Source organism: Eubalaena glacialis, chromosome 10 (assembly GCF_028564815.1).
Source record: "Eubalaena glacialis isolate mEubGla1 chromosome 10, mEubGla1.1.hap2.+ XY, whole genome shotgun sequence".
Classification (NCBI taxonomy): Eukaryota; Metazoa; Chordata; class Mammalia; order Artiodactyla; family Balaenidae; genus Eubalaena; species Eubalaena glacialis.
This window is the reverse complement of record NC_083725.1, coordinates 65,539,850-65,562,025: the sequence shown is the minus strand read 5'-3', so window position 1 is coordinate 65,562,025 and position 22,176 is coordinate 65,539,850. Positions and strand designations below refer to the sequence as shown.

General features: G+C 37.5%; 1 long non-coding RNA gene across 4 annotated transcripts in view; it reads right to left on the bottom strand.

The window, feature by feature from the left end:
- LOC133100145 (uncharacterized) overlaps positions 1–22,176 on the bottom strand; it is an 83,342-nt gene that overhangs the window by 31,527 nt on the left and 29,639 nt on the right. For 2 of the 4 annotated variants that reach the window (XR_009702398.1, XR_009702399.1), the window contains exon 4: positions 13,069–13,164. This is a non-coding gene — a long non-coding RNA (uncharacterized LOC133100145). Of the gene's footprint in view, positions 1–12,111; positions 12,186–13,068; positions 13,165–16,163; positions 17,034–22,176 lie in introns of those variants that run through there. The other 2 variants (XR_009702396.1, XR_009702397.1) reach the window with 2 other exon arrangements.

Sequence of the window (22,176 nt, the reverse complement as noted above, 5' to 3'; positions counted from 1 at the left end):
ACAATCATTGACAGGAAGACACTGGAACTCACTAAAATAGACACCCCACATTCAAAGACAAAGGAGAAGCCACAGGGAGAAGGTAGGAGGGGCACAATCACAATAAAATCAAATCCCATAACCACTGGGTGGGTGACTCACAAACTGGAGAACAACTATGCCACAGAAGTCCACCCACTGGAGTGAAGGTTCTGAGCCCCACATCAGGCTTCCCAACCTGGGAGTCCGGCAATGGGAGGAGGAATTCCCAGAGAATTAGACTTTGAAGGTTAGCGGGATTTGATTGCAGGACTTCGACAGGACAGGGGCAAACAGAGACTCCACTCCTGGAGGGCACACACAAAGTAATGTGCACATGAGGACCCAGGGGGAAGGAGCAGTGACCCCATAGGAGACTGAACCAGACCTACCTGCTAGTGTTGGAGGGACTCCTGCAGAGGCGGGGGGTGGCTGTGGCTCACCGGGGGGACAAGGACACTGGCAGCAGAAGTTCTGGGAAGTACTCCTTGGTGTGAGTCCTCCCGGAGTCTGCCATTAGCACCATCAAAGAGCCTGTAGGCTCCAGTGCTGGGTCACTTCAGGCCAAACAACCAACAGGGAGGGAACTCAGCCCCACCCATCAGCAGACAAGCGGATTAAAGTTTTACTGACCTCTGCCCACCAGAGCAACACCCAGCTCTACCCACCACAAGTCCCTCCCATCAGGAAGCGTGCACAAGCCTCTTAGATAGCCTCATCTACCAGAGGGCAGACAGCAGAAGAAAAAACTTCAATCCTGTAGCCTGTGAAACGAAAACCACATTCACAGAAAGATAGACAAAATGAAAGGGCAGAGGACTATGTACCAGATGAAGGACAAGATAAAACCCCAGAAAAACAACTAAATGAAGTGGAGATAGGCAACCTTCCAGAAAAAGAATTCAGAATAATGAGAGTGAAGATGATCCAGGACCTCAGAAAAAGAATGGAGGCAAAGATTGAGAAGATGAAAGAAATGTTTAACAAAGACCTAGAAGAATTAAAGAAAAAACACCTAGAAGAATTAAAGAAAAAACAAACAGAGATGAACAATACAATAACTGAAAAGAAAAATACACTAAAAGGAATCAATAGCAGAATAACTGAGGCATAGAATGGATAAGTGACCTGGAAGACAGAATGGTGGAATTCACTGCCGCAGAACAGAATAAAGAAAAAAGAATGAAAAGAAATGAAGACAGCCTAAGAGAGAGCTGGGACAACATTAAACACATCAATATTCACATTATAGGGGTCCCAGAAGGAGAAGAGAGAGAGAAAGGACCAGAGAAAATATTTGAAGAGATTATAGTCAAAAACTTCCCTAACATGGGAAAGGAAATAGCCACTGAAGTCCAGGAAGCGTAGAGAGTCCCAGGCAGGATAAACCCAAGGAGAAACATGCTGAGACACACAGTAATCAAACTGACAAAAATTAAAGACAAAGAAAAATTATTAAAAGCAACAAGGGAGGATTTCCCTGGTGGCCCAGTGGTTAAGAGTCCGCCTGCCAATGCAGGGGACACGGGTTCGAGCCCTGGTCTGGGAAGATCCCACATGCCATGGAGCAACTAAGCCTGTGCACCACAACTACTGAGCCTGTGCTCTAGAGCCTGTGAGCCACAACTACTGAGCCTGTGTGCTGCAGCTACTGAAGCCTGCATGCCTAGAGCCTGTGCTCTGCAACAAGAGAAGCCACCGCAATGAGAAGCCCGTGCACCACAACAAAGAGTAGCCCCCACTCACCACAACTAGAGAAAGCCCGCACATAGCAATGAAGACCCAATGCTGCCAAAATTGAATAAAAAAAAAAAAAGCAACAAGGGAAAAACAACAAATAACATACAAGGGAACTCTCATAAGGTTAATAGCTGACTTCTCAGCAGAAACTCTACAAGCCAGAAGGGAGTGGCATGATATATTTAAAGTGATGAAAGGGAAGAACCTACAACCAAGATTACTCTACCCGGCAAGGATCTCATTCAGATTCGACAGAGAAATCAAAAGCTTTACAGACAAGCAAAAGCTAAGAGAATTCAGCACCACCAAACCAGCTCTACAACAAATGCTGAAGGAACATCTCTAAGTGGGAAACACAAGAGAAGAAAAGGACCTACAAAAACAAACCAAAAACAATTAAGAAAATGGTAATAGGAACTTATATATCAATAATTACCTTAAATGTGAATGGATTAAATGCTCCAACCAAAAGACAGAAGCTTGCTGAATGGATACAAAAACAAGATCCATATATATGCTGTCTACAGGAGACCCACTTCAGACCTAAGGATACATACAGACTGAAAGTGAGGGGATGGAAAAAGATATTCCATGCAAATGGAAATCAAAAGAAAGCTGAAGTACCAATACTCATATCAGATAAAATAGACTTTAAAATAAAGAATGTTACAAGAGACAAGGAAGGACACTACATAATGATCAAGGGATCAATCCAAGAAGAAGATATAACAATTATAAATATATATGCACACTCGATACAAAAGGCAAATGCTAACAGCCATAAAAGAGGAAATTGACAGTAACACAATAATAGTGGGGGACTTTAACACCTCACTAACACCAATGAACAGATCATCCAGACAGAAAATTAATAAGGAAACACAAGCTTTAAATGACACAATAGACCAGATAGACTTAATTGATATTTATAGGACATTCCATCCAAAAACAGCAGATTACACTTTCTTCTCATGTGCACACAGAACATTCTCCACGATAGATCACATATTGGGTCACAAATCAAGCCTCAGTAAATTTAAGAAAACTGAAATCATATCAAGCATCTTTTCTGACCACAACGTTATAAGATTAGAAATCAATTACAGGGGAAAAAAACGTAAAAAACACAAGCACGTGGAGGCTAAACAATACGTTTCTAAATAACCAAGAGATCACTGAAGAAATCAAAGAGGAAATCAAAAAATACCTAGAGACAAATGACAATGAAAACATGATGATCCAAAACTTATGGAATGCAGCAAAAGCAGTTCTAAGAGGGAAGTTTATAGCAATACAATCCTACCTCAAGACACAAGAAAAATCTCAAATAAACAATCTAACCTTATACCTAATGGAATTAGAGAAAGAAGAACAAACAAAACCCAAATTTAGTAGAAGGAAAGAAATCATAAAGATCAGAGCAGAAATAAATGAAATAGAAACAAAGAAAACAATATCAAAAATGAATAAAACTAAAAGCTGGTTCTTTGAGAAGATAAACAAAATTGATAGACTTTTAGCCAGACTCATCAAGAAAAAGAGGGAGGGGACTCAAATCAATAAAATTAGGAATGAAAAAGGAGAAGTTAAAATGGACACCACAGAAGTACAAAGCATCATAAGAGACTACTACAAGCAACTCTATGCCAAAAAAATGGACAACCTGGAAGAAATGGACAAATCCTTAGAAAGATATAACCTTACAAGACTGAACCAGGAAGAAATAGAAATATGAACAGACCAATCACAAGTAATGAAATTGTAACTGATTAAAAATCTTCCATCAAACAAAAGTCCAGGACCTGATGGCTTCACAGGTGAATTCTATCAAACATTTACAGAAGAGCTAACACCCATCCTTCTCAAACTCTTCCAAAAAATTGCAGAGGAAGAAACACTCCCAAACTCAGTCTACAAGGCCAGCATCACACTTATACCCAAACCAGACAAAGATACTACAAAAAAAGAAAATTACAGACCAATATCACTGATGAATATAGATGTAAAAATCCTCAACAAAACACCAGCAAACAGAATCCAACAACACATTAAAAGGATCATACACCATGATCAAGTGGAATTTGTCCCAGGGATGCAAGGATTCTTCAGTATATGTAAATCAATCAATGTGATACACCATATTAACAAATTGAAGAATAAAAACCATATGATCATCTCAATAGATGCAGAAAAAGCTTTTGACAAAATTCAACACCCACTTATGCTAAAAACTCTCTAGAAAGTGGGCATAGAGAGAACATACCTCAACATAACAAAGGCCATATATGACAAACCCACAGCAAACATCATTCTCAATAGTGAAAAACTGAAAGCATTTCCTCTAAGATCAGCAACCAGACAAGGATGTCCACTCTCGCCACTATTATTCAACAAAGTTTTGGAAGTTCTAGCCATGGCAATCAGAGAAGAAAAAGAAATAAAAGGAATCCAGATTGGAAAAGAAGAAGTAAAACTGTCACTGTTTGCAGATGACATGATACTATACATAAAGAATCCTAAAGATGCCACCAGAAAACTACTAGAGCTAATCAATGAATTTGGTAAAGCTGCAGAGTACAAAATTAATGCACAGAAATCTCTTGCATTCCTATCCACTAACAACGAAAGATCAGAAAGAGAAATTAAGGAAACAATCCCATTCACCATTGCAACAAAAAGAATAAAATACCTAGGAATAAACCTACCTAAGGAGGTAAAAGACCTGTACTCAGAAGACTGTAAGACACTGATGAAAGAAATCAAAGATGACACAAACAGATGGAGAGATATACCATGTTCTTGGATTGGAAGAATCAATATTGTGAAAATGACTATACTACCCAAAGCAATCTATAGATTCAAGCAATCCCTATCAAATTACCAATGGCATTTTTTACAGAACTAGAACAAAAAATCTTAAAATTTGTATGGAAACACAAAAGACCCTGAATAGCCAAAGCAATCCTGAGGGAAAAAAAGAGGAGCTGGCAGAATCAGACTCCCTGACTTCAGACTATACTACAAAGTTACAGTGATCAAGACAATATGGTACTGGCACAAAAATAGAAATATAGATCAATGGAACAGGATAGAAAGCCCAGAGATAAACCCACACACATATGTTCAATTAATCTATGACAAGGGAGGCGAGGATATACAATGGAGAAAAGACAGTCTCTTCAATAAGTGGTGCTGGGAAAACTGGACAGCTACGGGTAAAAGAATGAAATTAGAACACTCCTTAACACCATACACAAAAATAAACTCAAAATGGATTAAAGACCTAAATGTAAGACTGGACACTATAAAACTCTTAGAGGAAAACATAGGAAGAACACTCTGACATAAATCACAGCAAGATCTTTCTTGATCCACCTCCTAGAGTAATGGAAATAAAAACAAAAATAAACAAATGGGACCTAATGAAACTTAAAAGCTTTTGCACAGCATAGGAAACTATAAACAAGACGAAAAGAAAACCCTCAGAATGGGAGAAAATATTTGCAAACAAATCAACGGATAAAGGATTAATCTTCAAAATATATAAACAGTTCATGCAGCTCAATATTAAAAAAACAAACAACCCAATTAAAAAATGGACAGAAGACCTAAATAGACATTTCTCCAAAGAAGACATACAGATTGCCAACAAACACATGAAAGGATGCTCAACATCACTAATCATTAGAGAAATGCAAATCAAAACTACAATGAGGTATCACCTCACACTGGTTAGAATGGGCATCATCAGAAAATCTACAAACAACAAATGCTGGAGAGAGTGTGGAGAAAAGGGAACTCTCTTGCACTGCTGGTGGGAATGTAAATTGATATAGCCACTATGGAGAACAGTATGGAGATTCCTTAAAAAACTAAAAATAGAATTACCATATGACCCAGCAATCACACTATCGGGCATATACCCAGAGAAAACCATAATTCAAAAAGACACATGCACCCCCATGTTCATTGCAGCACTATTTACAATAGGCAGGTCATGGAAGCAACCTAAATGCCCATCGACAGATGAATGGATAAAGAAGATGTGGTACATATATACAATGGAATATTACTCAGCCATAAAAAGGAACGAAATTGGGTCATTTGTAGAGACGTGGATGGACCTATAGTCTGTCATACAGAGTGAAGTAAGTCAGAGAGAGAAAAACAAATATCGTATATTAACGCATATATGTGAATCTAGAAAAATGGTAGAGATGAATCAGTTTGCAAGGCAGAAATAGAGACACAGATGTAGAGAACAAACGTATGGACACCAAGGGGGGAAAGCGGGGTGGGGGTGGTGGTCGTGGGATGAATTGGGAGATTGGGATTGACATGTATACACTAATATGTATAAAGTAGATAACTAATAAGAACCTGCTGTATAAAATAAATAAATAAATAAATAAAATTAAAAAAAAAAAAAAGAACCTGAAGGTTTTGGGTTTTTGTTTTTAAATAAAATAAAATAAAATATATGAATATTTTCTTATATAGCCACAGTGCCAGTAATACACCTAACAATAGTAGTAATTCCTTGATATCATCTGATTCTTAGACCATTTTCAAAGTTCCCTAATATCTAAAGAAATATATTTCTTATAGTTGGCTCCTTAGAATCAGGATCCAGGTGAGGTCCACACACTGCACTTGATGGTTATGTCTTTTGAGTCTTGTATAATCTAGAACAGTTTCTCCCCACCTTGCCCCAAGTTTTTATTTTTCTTTATGCCATTGACTTCTTGATTAAACTAGTTCAATTGTTCTATAGACTATCCTATATTCTGAATTTATCCATTTATGTCCTTGTGGCATCACTTAAACCTGAGCCTCTACCTCCTGTATTTCATGTAAACTGGAGGTTAGTTCTAAAAGGCTTGTTAGATTCAGGTTCTGTTTTCCATAAGGGGGCATCTCAAGAAGCACATATTTTCTGGTGGTCCCACTCTTAGGGAAGTTAAGATTGATCAGCAGATTCAGGTGGTGTCAGCTAGATCTCTCCACTGTAAAGTTCTCCATAAGCTGTTTTTCTAGGGAAGTGCCAAGATGTCAGAGTAGGAAGATCCTGAGGTCACTTCCTCCCCAAGGCACACCAAATTGCCACTATTTACAGAGCAACTATTGATGAGAACTACTTGAAGACTAGCAGAAAAGATCTTCTACAACTAAAGATATAAAGAAGGAACCACAATTAGACAGGTAGGAGGGATGGAGTCGCATTATACTCAAGACACGTACCCCCAGGTGGGAAACCCACAAATGGGAGGTTAATTACAATTGCAGAGGTTCTCCCCAAGGAGGAAGTGGTCTGAGCCCCTGCCCAGGGGTCCTGCAACAAGAAGATGGGGCCACCTGAACGTTTGGCTTTGAAGGCCAGTGGGGCTTACTTTCAAGAGAGCCAGAGGGCTCTAGGCAATGGAGACTCTGCTCTTAAAGGGCACACACAAAATCTCACATGCTCTGAAATGCAGGGACACAGCTCTACCCACCAGCAGGCCAGCTGTGCAGTTAGCTACTTAGCCTGTGAAATCCCAGGACTGGTGCCCACCAGCTGGTGGGCCCCTCCAGGTCCTGGGACTAATAAGCTATAGTGAGGACTCCAAAATGGTGCCTGCCAGCACCAGTGGCCTCTTGATAGAATGAGCTCCCAAAAAAGTGATGTGAGGAGAAAACCTACAACCAAGAATACCCAGCAAGGCTATCATTCAGAGTTGAAGGAGAGAGAAAGAGTTTTACAGACCAGCAAAAGCTAAAAGAGTTCAGCATCATGAAACGGGCTTGAAGCCTTTCATCTAATGCTTTCATCCTTTATTGATCTTTGCCTTAAATTATATCATTAGGATTATAAAATGGTGATTTTTCTAATTCTGTCATTCCTTTCACATTTATTAGCTGGGAATTGTGTGTAAGGAAGAACTTTTCCTCATTAACTAGGGCTACTTGGTCATCCTGAAATGCAGATTGAATTGGAAAAGCAGGATAATGCTTACTTATTTCTCTTAAATTGCCAGTTTTCAGAGTAAGGTCTGTGACCTAGTTACCACCAATGTTACCCAAGAGTTTGTTAATTTGTTAAGACACTCCTCTACCCCACCCACCCATGAACTCATTAGGTCTTTGCATATTCTATGTATTTCAATCAAATTCAATCACTACTTTTTTACGTACTTGAATTATCCCATCTTTGACCATTTGGAGCCCCTTCATGTTGGCTCTTGAGTCCTTTTGATAAAACCCACCGATCTTTGGTAACTTCATAGTTTTGGGCTCCTCAAGATGTGTAAACCTTATCTTGTACATATACTGCCCCAAACTTGGAATCAGCCATGGAAGATCCTGGTTCCTTTAAATGCCGAATGTCATTTAGGGACCACAGTCTGGGCACTAGAGGTTGCCCATTGCCCATGGGGTTTTAATGCTTCTAGGCCTTTCTGAAAAGTATAGAAATAGAAGAAAAAAATCATAAGCATATACTGATATTTCTAATTCAAATTTAATATTAAAATCTATTTAGGGACTTCCCTGGTGGCGCAGTGGTTAAGATCCTTCTGCCAATACAGGGGACACAGGTTTGAGCCTTGGTCCAGGAAGATCCCACATGCTGCAGAGCAACTAAGCCCGTGTGCCACAACTACTGAAGCTCGCGCGCCTAGAGCCCCTGCTCCACAACAAGAGAAGCCACTGCAATGAGAAGCCCACGCACCGCAACGAAGAGTAGCCCCTGCTCGCCACAACTAGAGAAAAGCCTGCGCACAGCAACGAAGACCCAACGCAGCCAAAAATAAATAAATAAATTTATTAAAAAAAAAAAAAAAGATCTGAACTCCTCAGTCTGGCATTTAAAGCCCTCCCAATCCTGTTCAAAATAAATAAATAAATAAAATCTATTTATATTAATGCTTTTGATTTTATATTTCTCTTCTCTTACACTAAAAATCTTGGTTCCTAATAACATTAACATAATTACTTATTACTTTGTGCTACACTACATAAAAAATAGTTTCAAAATACTAATGTAAAGACCTACTAGTGACATAACTATTGAGTGAAGTGTTAGATTTCTTTGCAGCTCTATTCTCCCTTAAAATATATTCCACTATGTATGTACAGCAAATATACCATATTGTAGAGTCACTTGAAATAATTGTATTCTCTGTGCAGCTATATAATTAACTTCATATACAGTTAAGTTCATTGTTTTTGGTTTGTTTTAAAATCTTAGGAATTGTCCTTTTAAATTAAATTTAATTTTGAATGTATAAAACACATTTATATGATTCCAAAGTCAAAAATGCATAATAAATATATTCAGAAAAGTCTCTTTTCCATCCTTGTCTCCTCTGCCCTGTATTATGTTGAATTGTATGAAATTGCCAAAGATTAACCATTTTATCAGCAAAAATGGCAATTTCTGTGGTTGAACCATAAATATATCCTCACCTTTCTTACAGAAAAGACAGGTGCTATACATATTATTCTCTACTTTGCTTTTTTCACTTATATATTCTAGAGATCATTCCCTCCCCTTCATTCAGGTGCATTGTCTTCCATGTGTGTATTGATGTACCACGATTTTTATTCAACCAAACCTCTATTACTGAACATTTGGATAGTTTCCAATCTTTTGCTATTAAAAATAATGCCTCCACAAATAACCTTGTATGTCATTCCATATTATAACTCAGTCCATATTTTAATTAGAAGGTATAAGGCCACCCTATCTATAAGTGACCACCCCATGCCATACCCAGCCTAAGTCATTCATTCTGGTAAACATTTGTCCTGGTCTTGTGGTACCCACTGCCTTTTGAACACCCTTCTGATGTTAGGAGAATTTTCCCTTTCTGAGTCCCACTAAGTTAGAATGCAAAATACTCATTCCCGTTCCCCTCCTTTGCAGTTAGGACACAGGCATGTGACTTGTGCTCCTCTAATCAGATGCATTTGTGTGAGATTCTGGTGAAGAAAGTGGCAGTGAGAGGGGAAAGGCTGCACAGTGCACTCCATTTGCTGGTGAGGGGGGTAGCAGAGCTATGTGGTTTGGGGAAACTGGAATGGTCTGTAAGGTTGAGTTCCTGGTACAGAAGTAGCACTGATGCCTTTGGCAGCAGTGGCTGCGGTCAAATTGAGTTCCTGGCAGCATATAGTTACTGAGTGGTGACAGGGCATTGGCCTCAGTGTGCTTATTAGGCCAGCTGTGCTACTAATTTGGGGGGATTTTCTTGGAAACTTAGCCTCAAAATTGTTTCCTCCAATCTTCCCAACAATTCTATGAGTTACCCAATATCCTTTAAATAAATCCCTTTTCTGCCTCATCGGCCAGCATCAGCTTCTGTCACTTGTGGCCAGGAAATAATTTATGCAGCAGATCCTGGGAGTCAGAGAGGGTAAAGTTTTAGCTACCACAGGAGCCTGATCATCCTCTGACTTGCACTTTCACCCTTCTTCCTTCCTCCTAAGAGTGCTTGTGAGTTCAGGGACAGAAGGTCTGTGGTCTAACAAAATTAACTGGGTCATTAGGGGCCCAGAAGCTCTTCTGCAGGAAGCTCCTTTGAAAGTAGTCAGTCATAAGAAGTAGAAAGTGTTCTCCTGATTGCTAGAAGAGAAGAAGAAAGACAGATGTCAGTGGTGGGAAGGAGGTCAGCAGTGGCCCAGCAGAGCTCCTGGGGTCAACAGAGCAGAAGGATGGTGAAACCAACAGACAGAACAGAGGGACTAGATGTTAGGAATCTTACCCTCACTCTTAAAGTTTCTCAAGTGAATAATTGGGGCAGGAGGTCTAGAGAAAAAAATACAACTTCCAGATCATATGATATTGCTTATATGTGGAATCTAAAAAAATGGTACAAATGAACTTATTTACAAAACAGAGTCACAGATGTAGAAAACAAACTTATGGTTACCAAAGAGGAGGGTGAGGGAGGGATAAATTGGGAGTTTGGGATTAGCAGATACAAACTACTATATATAAAACAGATAACAGATAAGGACCTACTGTATAGCACAGGGAACTCTGCTCAATACTCTGTAATGACCTATATGGGAAAAGAATCTAAAAAAGAGTGGATATATATATATGTATAACTGATTCACTTTGCTGTATACCTGAAACTAACACAGCATTGTAAATCAACTATACTCCAATAAAAATTTTTAAAAAAAGAAGATAGAGTCTAAAGAATCTCGACTTGGTGTCATCTTGTGAGTGGACCCATCCAGACCCAGTGACAATCTAGACAAGACCATGTGTATTAAAGCTACTAAACTATTGTCTCTCATAGATGGTAACTATTTCCCCCACCCAGTTTATCATTTGTCCTTTCATTTTGTGTTTGTTGACCAAAAAGTTTTAACAGCATATACTTGATTTTATTGATACTTTTCTTTGTGATATTTTCCATTGCTTTTATGTTTAGGTAACATATTCCCTTCCAAAAATATGTTCAATATTATATTTTATTTTAGTTTTTTATGGTTTTATTTATTCATATGTAACGCTTTATTCCATCTAGAACTCATTTTGGTATATGGTGTGATCACCATGTGTCTCAGTGGTTGGATAAAGCTGACAGGATAAAAAAAGGCAACATTAGACATGATTTGCAAATTAAAAGAATGTTGTGCAATAATGAGATACAGTTTTGTACCTTAAAAATTATCAGGTGTTAAAAAAAAAACCTAGTGAAGGTGAGCATGAAGGAAAATGGCACACTTAAAGCGCTGTTTTCAACTTATCCATTCTGTTAAGAGCCTTTAGTTAAATAAATAACAAGCAAGGTAAGAAAAAAAAAAGAAAAAGAGGAAACCTATTAATTAAAGAAAACTTATACAACCCAATACAAATGTGGACTTTAACTCATGATTCAAATAAGCCAACTTTAAAAAAAAGAGACAGTTGGAATTTGAGCACTGACTGTATATTTATGACTGTAAAGAATAAAACTCCTTATTTTGTTAGTTGTAATAATTATGGATATGTTTTTAAACAAGTTCTTATCTTTTAGAGATACATACAAAAAGATCTGAAGTCTTGGATTTACTTCAAAATAATGCAGTGGTCGGAAAGAGGAAAGGATATAAATGAGACAAGATTGGCTGTAAGTTGTTAATTGTTGACGTTGGGTGGTAGGTATATGAGGGTTTCTTATACTACCCTTTCTATTTTTACATACATTAATATTTGGAGTTTTCCATAATAAAAAGTGAAAAAAAATGGAGATAAAAAACATAGTAGCAATGATGCAGCAGGGGGAATTGTTAAATATTCCCAGTTAGGTAATGAAGCTCCAGTTTCTCGGAGTGGCACAATTGGGCCAGATCATGGCCTCACCTAAGCTGACTGCAACTTACCAGTGTCCATGGAATTTCAAAAACAGCAAATCTTTACTGAGAGACTTCTGTATGTCAGGTCCAATGTCCTTCCACTGTGAAGCAGAAAGAGATGTGCAAAGTACCATTTACAAAAATAGTATGATGAAATCATTGCTCCCACAAAAAGTCCATAAGAGTCATCTAAAATAAACATATGTCATTTGTGGAATTTTTAAAATACATTTTTATTAAGAAAAGAATAAAACAATCAGACCATGTCATATTGCCATTTAAAATGATCCACAAATTTTCTAATTGTCATCAGGACAAAGCTCCTTAGCCAGACCTACCTCAAGCCCTGACCCTGCCTCCTTCCCCAGCCCCATCTCCTGCTTCTCATCCCCACACACTTTAAACTTCAGCCACAGGAAGGAACTTGCAGTTCCCAGAACATATCTCATGGAGTTTATGCTCTCCTGGGGAAGTTTCATTCATTCATTCAACAGCATTCATTGGTCTCCTCATCTGGCCCGGGCCATATGCCATGCTCCGTCTCATCACCACCAGGTCTGCCTTTCTCCCCCATCAGTTCATTCTTCCAGCCTCAACTTACTTGTTTGTTTACATGTTTCTCTGAGAAACATTCTTTGAACCACTCAACCTGAACGAGGTACCCCTCTTCTGTACTTGCTATATATGAGGGTATATGGCGGGCAGCAGGGGAGGACAGGGGACATGTCTTATTTCTCCCACTAGACTCTGAGGGCAGGGATAAAATCCTACTTAGGCACAGTATGTAGTTTAAGGCCTGAGTTGTATTAGAAGATCAATAAATGCTTGTGGAATAAATGAGTGAATGAATGAATGAAGCTTCCCAACTAGCATGTAAACCCACAAAGGCAAGAATTTTTGTTGTTTTGTTCTGCTTTATCCTTAGCACCTAGGATAATACCTGGCACATTAAATATTTGTCAAAATAATTAAAGTTACCTGTCAAAGAAAAACAAACAAGGAGTTGTACATTGTCTCATGTGCAAACTGCCCATTTGTTGTGGTCGACCCATCTGTTGTTGGCAAAAGACTGATTCAGGACTAAAAAAGGAATTAGAGACAAAAAGTGTTCTGGAGGTCAAATGCAATGAATTGAGTTAGTACCTTGTATTTAAAACCTAACTCTAAGTCCAAGAAAGACCAGGACATTTATTTTTTTTTACATGCATTGTTTTAGAAGTCACTAAGCAAAATGTTGATTGTACTTCACCTAAAAAAAAAAGTCAGCATTTTTGGGGCTTAAGTAGATTCTCATCAGACACAGGTCATTTTCTATGTGCCCATATTGCCTATGGATCTGGAGAAATATATACAGCAATGGGGTAGCACATGATCTCCTACATCTGGAACAGCTGGGACCCAAGGAAAGCCATACGTCATGAATGATATCACCCTTATTGATCTAACTTTTAGAAGACAATGGAATAATTTCTTCTTGCCCAAACCTTACTACAGTGGTTTGGACCAGCAACTCCATAGTGGGATGATGGGAGGGCTGCATGGACAAAGGACAATTGTTGAACTCCCACAGCAGAAGGATGGTTTACAGAGTGATCTTTCTTAGGAGTTCTGCCTGGGACTATTGTACACAACATGGCAGGTGCTCTGACATAAGTAAGGCCAAATTGGATTCCATTTGGATTTCTTTTCTTTTTGAAACCATCCTTCTCTAGAATTGTCCTCTCTAAAAGTCACTAGAACAACAGGGGAGGAAAGTGAGATCTTGAACTCCCCAGGGAATCAAGGCAGACTTTCCTTCCCCTTTCTTTATTCATCCACTTTTCCACGGCTGCCATTCACTGGGACCTCATTTGAGAGGAGGTTTTATTTCCCTGCTTTCTCTCAGGATTCTGCCTCAAATAATGTTCACTGGTTTTTCACAAAGAAAACTAGGGCTCCCATTTATTCTATCCAATACACCGCTACATTCAACCTTGAAAACAGTATGCAGTGCATTATCCTCTAACAGGAACAAATAGCAGAATGGAGCCTGACTATTTTCCATGAGGCTGATTTTTGCTAATCAAACACATTTATTCTCAGAACACTTTCAGTGCCTGTTGAGAAATAAGTGGTACCAGAAACGACATATCTTCCAGAATGCAACTTAGAAATGTATAGAAAATAGATAATATTGAGGTCTTCATGTGAAAATAACTCAGTAACTTGTAGAAGGGCAGTAGGACCATTTTGTAGTACCATCAAGATATGCACTACACACACTCTTCCACCTAACAATTCTGTAGGATTCTATCTCACAGAAATGCTCATATCTGGGAGTAAAGGCATATGAATGGCACACTGATTGAATCACATGTAAGTGCCACATGAACTGACAAAAAGAGACACACTATATATTGTAACGTGATAAAAGTAAATTGCCAAATAATATGTAATATAAGATTCCATTTTTGTTTTAAAAAAACCCACACTGTATGTATGTAGATGCATATTCCTATATATATTTATAGATGTAAAGAAAAAGTCCAGAAAGATACCAACACCAAACTGTTAACAGTGGTTCCTTCCTCTGGAGAGTAAAATTGGGGGAGTATTACTTAAATTTATTTTTAAAAAATAATAAAGGAAATAACTGGATTAGTATAAGGTAGTTAACATTCACAGAGTATTTATTCTGTGAGGGGCACGTGATGGGCACTCTGTATATCATCTCACTTATTCTGCAAATCTTCTGAAGTAGGTAATATTATCCCTGTTTGCAGATGAGAAAACAGATTCTGAGAAGTGAGTAACTTGCCCGACCTAACAGGGATAGTAAGTAGCAGAGCTGGAATTCAAACCCAGGACTTTCTGACTCCAAGGCCCAAGATCTTCCCATTGGTCCAACAATGCCATCTCCTATGACATAGTCTTGGCTCAGTAGATGGGCATATAAACATTGCCACATGGCTGTTGAATGTTAGGTTTATTCTTTAAAGCTTTTTCTTATGGAAATTTTCAAACATACACGAGAGGGGAAGGAATAGTATAATGAATCCATGTGCCCGTTATCATCCAGAGTCAACAATTATTAATATTCTGCATTATTGTTTCATCTACCCCAACACACACTTTTTAGGAAGCATTTTAATGCAAATTCAAAACATCATATCATTTCACCATTAACATTTCAATCTCTGAATATAAGAACTTTAAAAAAACCATAATGGTGTGTTGTAAATCAACTATACCTCAATAAAATGAAAAATAAACTTTAGAAAAAAGAACAATGGTGTGATAATCACTGTTATCAGACATAACAGTTCACAATAATTCCTTAATAATATCAACACCCAATCCATATAAATTTTCCTAGGTTGTCTCAAAAATATCTTTTTGTTTATTCAAAATTTTTGTCTCAAATCTTTGTCTCCTTGAATTCTGATTTTCCCTTCCCTTTTCTTCATACAACTTATTCATTGAAGAAATTGTCATTTGTCTTATAGAATTTCCCATCTTTTTTTTTTTTTTTGGCCACACCATTGCGGCATGCAGGGTCTTAGTTCCCTGACCAGGATTCGAACCTGTGTCCCCTGCATTGGAAGCGCACAGTCTTAACCACTGGACCGCCAGGGAAGTCCCAAATTTCCCATCTTCTTGACTTGATTTCTCATACCTCAATGGGGTCATTTAACATGCTCCTCTTTCCTTTATATTTCTCACAACATGATGATTAGAGACGTTAAATTCAGGTTCAATTCTTTTGGCAAGACTGTTTCTTAAGCAGTGTACTTCCTACTGCATCTTATCAGGAGGTAGTTAATGTCTGACTGTCCCACTTTTAGTAAATGCTAAGATTGAACAGTGGATTCAGGGGCAGCCAGCCTGATACATATGTTCCTCGTCAACATTTTACCTAATAGTTTTAGCAGCCATTGATGATTTTTTTGCCTAGATCCATGATTTCATTAGGAGCTTAGGTTCATTTAAAATCCTATAAGACTTAGGTATTTTTAAAAACTATCCTAAGATAGCAATACTATATCTTAGTTTTGAGTCAAGGTATCAAAAAAAAAAATCTTTTTATCTATTACCTATCATGGTTTTTTTGTTTTTGTTTTTGGATTTTTTTTTTTTACAAGAGTAATTGAGTTTTTAGGCATTTTCCTAAAACCATCAGTATTCTGCAACCCTCTATCCCCCATGTGGGACCATTTTGCTAATTAGATTGACATTTTTATTAACCTATCACTCAGAATTTTTATCATACTTCAATTCCTAAATAATTCATAAAAAGTAAGAAGAAAAAGGAAAGATATCCTCTTCCTCTATGATAAATACCATAGTAGGCCAGTTAAACATCTCTGAATCATTTTCAATTCCATGCCCAGGGTAACTACCTGTTTACATTAGAAAAGGTTGTTATTTTCAGTGATTTTAAGTCTGTTCTTATTCATTCTACATTCATTGTGGCTTCTGTCCTGGGCCAACTTTTGAAGCTAAAGAGAGGAAAGGCCCAGGCCCGGTCCTCCAAAGATTCACAATCACCTACACTGATATAATAAAGAAATGTCCAGAAGGTTCTTGGGGTATAAGGGAAGAGGTACCCAAGACTATGAAATCAGGGAAAGCTTCTCAAAGGAGGAGATGTTTAGCTGAGTTTTGAAGGTTGAGTGGAAACTAACTAGGGGAAGGGCATTCCAAGAAAAGCAAAGCCATACAAAGGCACAAAGGCAGGAAAGAATAGGTCCTTTCAGAGCACTGCACATGGTTTTGTATGGCTGGAGAATAAGGTTTATAGGAAGAGGTGGCTGTGGCGGAGCAGCAGCAGGGCCAGGACGTGAAGAGCCTTGTTTGCCATGCTGAAGACTTAGGAAGTCCCTGAAGGATTTTAAGCAGAAGAGTGACGGAGTCTGATCTATGTTGTATGTTTTTCTCCTCAGTAGATTTTTTTCTTTTTTCTTTTTTCTCTGTTGAGGTGAAATTCATAAACATAAAATTAATCATTTAAAGTGAACAACTCAGTGGCATTTAGTACATTCACAATGTTGTACAACCACTACCTCTATCTAGTTCTAAAACATTTTCATCTCCCCAAAAGGAAACCCACACCCATTAAGCAGTCACTTCCCATTCCTCCCTTCCTGCAGCCCCTGGCAACCACCAGTCAGCTTTCTGGTAGATTTACGTATTCCCTCAGTACACTTTTACTTCTAAAAATTATATAAGTAATATGGATGCATTATAGAAGAATCAAAATACAGGTGAGCAAAAGAGGAAAATAAATAATGCTCATAATTTTAGCATCTTAAGTAACTTTTGCATACTGTGTATCCTTCTAAAGAATTTTCTCTTGAGTTTCTTCATCACATGTACTTTATGGGTCTCCCCAACTTTTGAGATATAAAAGAATTCTGCTCAAACCTCTGTCCTATGAAAGGGTGTGAAGCCCAAGTCCCTACCAATATCTCTGAGGGTTCTTGGGGGGTTTTGTGGAGGTGACAGTGGCGATATGTTTCTTTTGATTACCTCTAGCTCTGATTTTCTGCCTTGATCTCCACCGCTCATTTCACTTTCTGGGCATGAAATGTCCCTTCTACATTTCCCCAACCCCTTCTCACCCCAAAATATGGCCTAAACAAGGTGGTGTTGGCAAACTTTTAGGGAAAATTTGGGAGCAAGAAAGGATGGCTTATACTGAAGCTCAGCTTAGAGAATTACTTGAAACTGCATGTTAAGAGAGCAGTTCTTTTAAGAGTCCATTAGTCATTCATATCACTGGAAAATTCTCATTGACCATCCCTCCAGAGGCAGTACAGCAGCAACAGCTGTCCAGCTTCTCTCCCTGAGAAGGTAATGAATATCTTTTTCATTTTCCAAATTCAACCCCCTCTAGCTATAAACTCCAAAGCAATCATTTCCAGTTTCCATCCTCTTTTGCACAAGGCAATTCAATGCTTCTTCTACTTTATTCTAAACTACAAAGAGATACGTTATTCTGCTAAATCAAAATAGTCCTTCCCTATCAGAACTCTAGTGTCAGGTTGTCAAAGTTACAACTTCTTTCCCCCTACTGGCTGCATTTTCATTATTGCTTTGTTATTTTAAATATCTTTCCTGAAATATTTTTTGTTCCTAAATATTCTTCTACATCTTTTGAAACGGCTGCATACATCCCTTGTTTTTGTACACTTAGGTTGTTTCCAATTCTTTATTATTATAGAGAGTGCCATGTTATATATTAAGGAGATATATATATATACCCTTAATTATTTTTTTGCTGTACATCCCTAGTAGTAGCATTCCTAAACTAAAGAATAAATCCTGTCTTATGGCTTTTATACCCTCTAGAAGAACTGTATAAGTTTATATATCCAGTAATGTTTGAAAGGGCCTGAATCTCCAAACTCCTCTTAATTATGGATATATTTATCCTTATTTTTTTCTTTATGGTTTAAATTTGCACTTCTTGACTGATAGTGAAGTTGAACATTTTATGTTTATTGGGCATTTGAGGATTTTTCTTGTGTCAAATACCTTTCCTGGTCAGTTGTGTATCTTCATTTTTCTTTTATTGATTTGAAGAAGGTCTTTGAACATTAAGGATACAAACCTTTGGTTAAGGATACTTTCCTCCAATGTCATTTGTCTTCTAATTTGGTTTGTGGTAAATCTTCCTATATAAAAGTTTTATACTTTACATAATCACATCTATCATCCTTTATACTTTCTGCTTTTAGTTTCATGTGTAGAAAATCATTCCTTACTCCAAAGTTTTGTAAATATTCCTGTGTATTTTCTTCTACTAACGTTAAAATTTTTAATCCTTCTGGAATTTATCTTAGTGTAGTGTGTGAGTTTGGGTTTATTTTAACAGTTAGACAGCTTTTTTTTTTTTTTTAACTTTTGGCTGCACCGTGGCATGTGGGATCATAGTTCCCTGACCAGGTATCGAACCCCTGCCCCCTGCACTGGAAGATGGAGTCTTAATCACTGGACTGCCAGGGAAGTCCCCTAGACTGTCATCTTAACACTCCCCCCACTGAATGAGGCACTAGCTTTATTATATACTAAATTCTGATATGTACTTGGATATATTTCTGAGCTATTTTTTTACGTAGAACAGTAATATTTTAATTACTCTATCTTGCTGACTTATTTTAATATCTGATAGGAAAAGGCCTTTTCACTACTATTCTTCTTAAAGATGTGCTTGCTTTCTTCATTTGTTGATTTTTCTAAATAAACTAAAAAATAGATTTATTTCACATTCTAAAACACTTCCAGGTGTTTTTGTTGGGGTTTTGTTAAATTTATAGGCTTAGCTTGAGGAAAATTAATATCTTTATAATATTAAATCTTCCAGTACCGTAATGTAGAATGTCTATCCCTTTATTCAAATCTCCTTTTAGATTCCATGGCAAAGTTTTGAGATTGGCACATTTATCTTTAAGTTTATTACTGGGTACTTTGATTTTATTTTTGATTGCCATGATATGGACTCTTTTTTTTCATTATCTTAACTAATTGTTGTTGATACATAAGGAAACTATTAATTTTTAAATATTGCTGTCATAATTGCCAATCTTTCTGAACTCTCCCACTAGTTCTAATAGTTTTTTAAGCAACCTTATAATCTTTAAATAATGATAATTTTGTCTCTTCCTGTCAGATATTTATACCTCCTTCACTTCTTTTTCTCATTACTGCATTGATTAGCACTTCTAGGAAAATTTTAAATAATGGTAATGACACTCAAATTATTAACTTTAATGAAAATGATTCTAATGTTTAACTGCTAAATAGAATACTGGCTGTTGGTTTGAGATCAATATTCATTAACATATTAATTAAGATTTGCTTAAATCAAAAATATATGGTGATTGTTATCAAAATATTTTGGCATTCTGTTAAAATGATCATATGATTTTTTCTCCCACATGCTACAGAACAACTAAGCCCATGTGCCACAACTACTGAGCCTGCACTCTAGAGCCTATGAGCCACAACTACTGAGCCCATGTGCCACAACTACTGAAGCCCGCATGCCTAGAGCCCTTGCTCCGCAACATGAGAAGCCACCGCAATGAGAAGCCTGCACACTGCAATGAAGAAAAGCCCACACTCAACACAACTAGAGAAAGCCTGTGCACAGCAACAAAGACCCAACGCAGCCAAAAATAAATAAATAAATAAACATTTTTAAAAAAAGATTAAAGTGCTGATTATTTCTGGGTGGGGGGGGTAGATACAAATTTAGGAAGGTAAAAGTGAAGAAGAAGGTAGTCAACCAATGCAGCCAAAAATAAATAAATAAATAAATTTATTTTTAAAAAAAAGATTATAAAGTGCTGATTATTTCTGGGTGGGGGGGGTAGATACAAATTTAGGAAGGTAAAAGTGAAGAAGAAGCTAGTCAACCAATGCATGTCCTAAGTGTCCATTGACAGATGAATGGATAAAGAACATGTGGCTCATATATACAATGGAATATTACTCAGCCATAAAAAGAAACGAAATTGAGTTATTTGTAGTGAGGTGGATGGACCTAGAGTCTGTCATACAGAGTGAAGTAAGTCAGAAAGACAAAAACAAGTACTGTATGCTAACACATATATATAGAATCTAAAAAAAAAAAAAAAATGGTTCTGACTAACCTAGGGGCAGGACAGGAATAAGAATGCAGATGGACACACATATCCTGGCTATTGTAAATAGTGCTGCAATGAACATTGTGGTACATGACTCTTTTTGAATTATGGTTTTCTCAGGGTATATGTCCAGTAGTGGGATTGCTGGGTCTTATGGTAGTTCTATTTTCAGTTTTTTAAGGAAGCTCCATACTGTTCTCCATAGTGGCTGTCTCAGTTTACATTCCCACCAGCAGTGCAAGAGGGTTCCCTTTTCTCCACACCCTCTCCAGCATTTATTGTTTGTAGATTTTTTGATGATGGCCATTCTGACCGGTGTAAGGTGATACCTCATTGTAGTTTTGATTCACATTTCTCTAATGATTAGTGATGTTGAGCATCCTTTCATGTGTTTGTTGGCAATCTGTACATCTTCTTTGGAGAAATGTCTATTTAGGTCTTCTGCCCATTTTTGGATTGGGTTTTGTTTCCTTAATTTCTCTTTCAGATTTTTCATCATTAGTATAGGAATGCAAGAGATTTCTGTGCATTAATTTTGTACCCTGCTACTTTACCAAATTCATTGATTAGCTCTAGTAGTTTTCTGGTAGCATCTTTAGGATTCTCTATGTATAGTATCATGTCATCTGCAAACAGTGACAGTTTTACTTCTTTTCTGATTTGGATTCCTTTTATTTCTTTTTCTTCTCTGATTGCTGTGGCTAAAACTTCCAAAACTATGTTGAATAATAGTGGTGAGAGTGGGCACCCTGTCTTGTTCCTGATCTTAGAGGAAATGGTTTCAGTTTTTCACCATTGAGAATGTTGTTGGCTGTGGGTTTGTCATATATGGCCTTTATTATGTTGAGGTAGGTTCCCTCTGTGCCTACTTTCAGGAGAGTTTTTATCATAAATGGGTGTTGAATTTTGTCAAAAGCTTTTTCTGCATCTATTGAGATGATCATATGGTTTTTATTCTTCAATTTGTTAATATGGTTTATCACATTGATTTGTGTATATTGAAGAATCCTTGCATTCCTGGGATAAACCCTACTTGATCATGGTGTATGATCCTTTTGATGTGCTGTTGGATTCTGTTTGCTCGTATTTTGTTGAGGATTTTTGCATCTGTGTTTATCAGTGATATTGGCCTGTAGTTTTCTTTCTTTGCGACATCTTTGTCTGGTTTTGGTATCAGGGTGATGGCGGCCTCGTAGAATGAGTTTGGGAGTGTTCCTCCCTCTGCTATATTTTGGAAGAGTTTGAGAGGATGGGTGTTAGCTCTTCTCTAAATGTTTGATGGAATTCTCCTGTGAAGCCATCTGGTCCTGGGCTTTTGTTTGCTGGAAGATTTTTAACCACATTTTCAATTTCAGTGCTTGTAATTGGTCTGTTTATATTTTCTATTTCTTCCTGGTTCAATCTTGGAAGGTTGTGTTTTTCTAAGAATTTGTCCATTTCTTGCAGGTTATCCATTTTATTG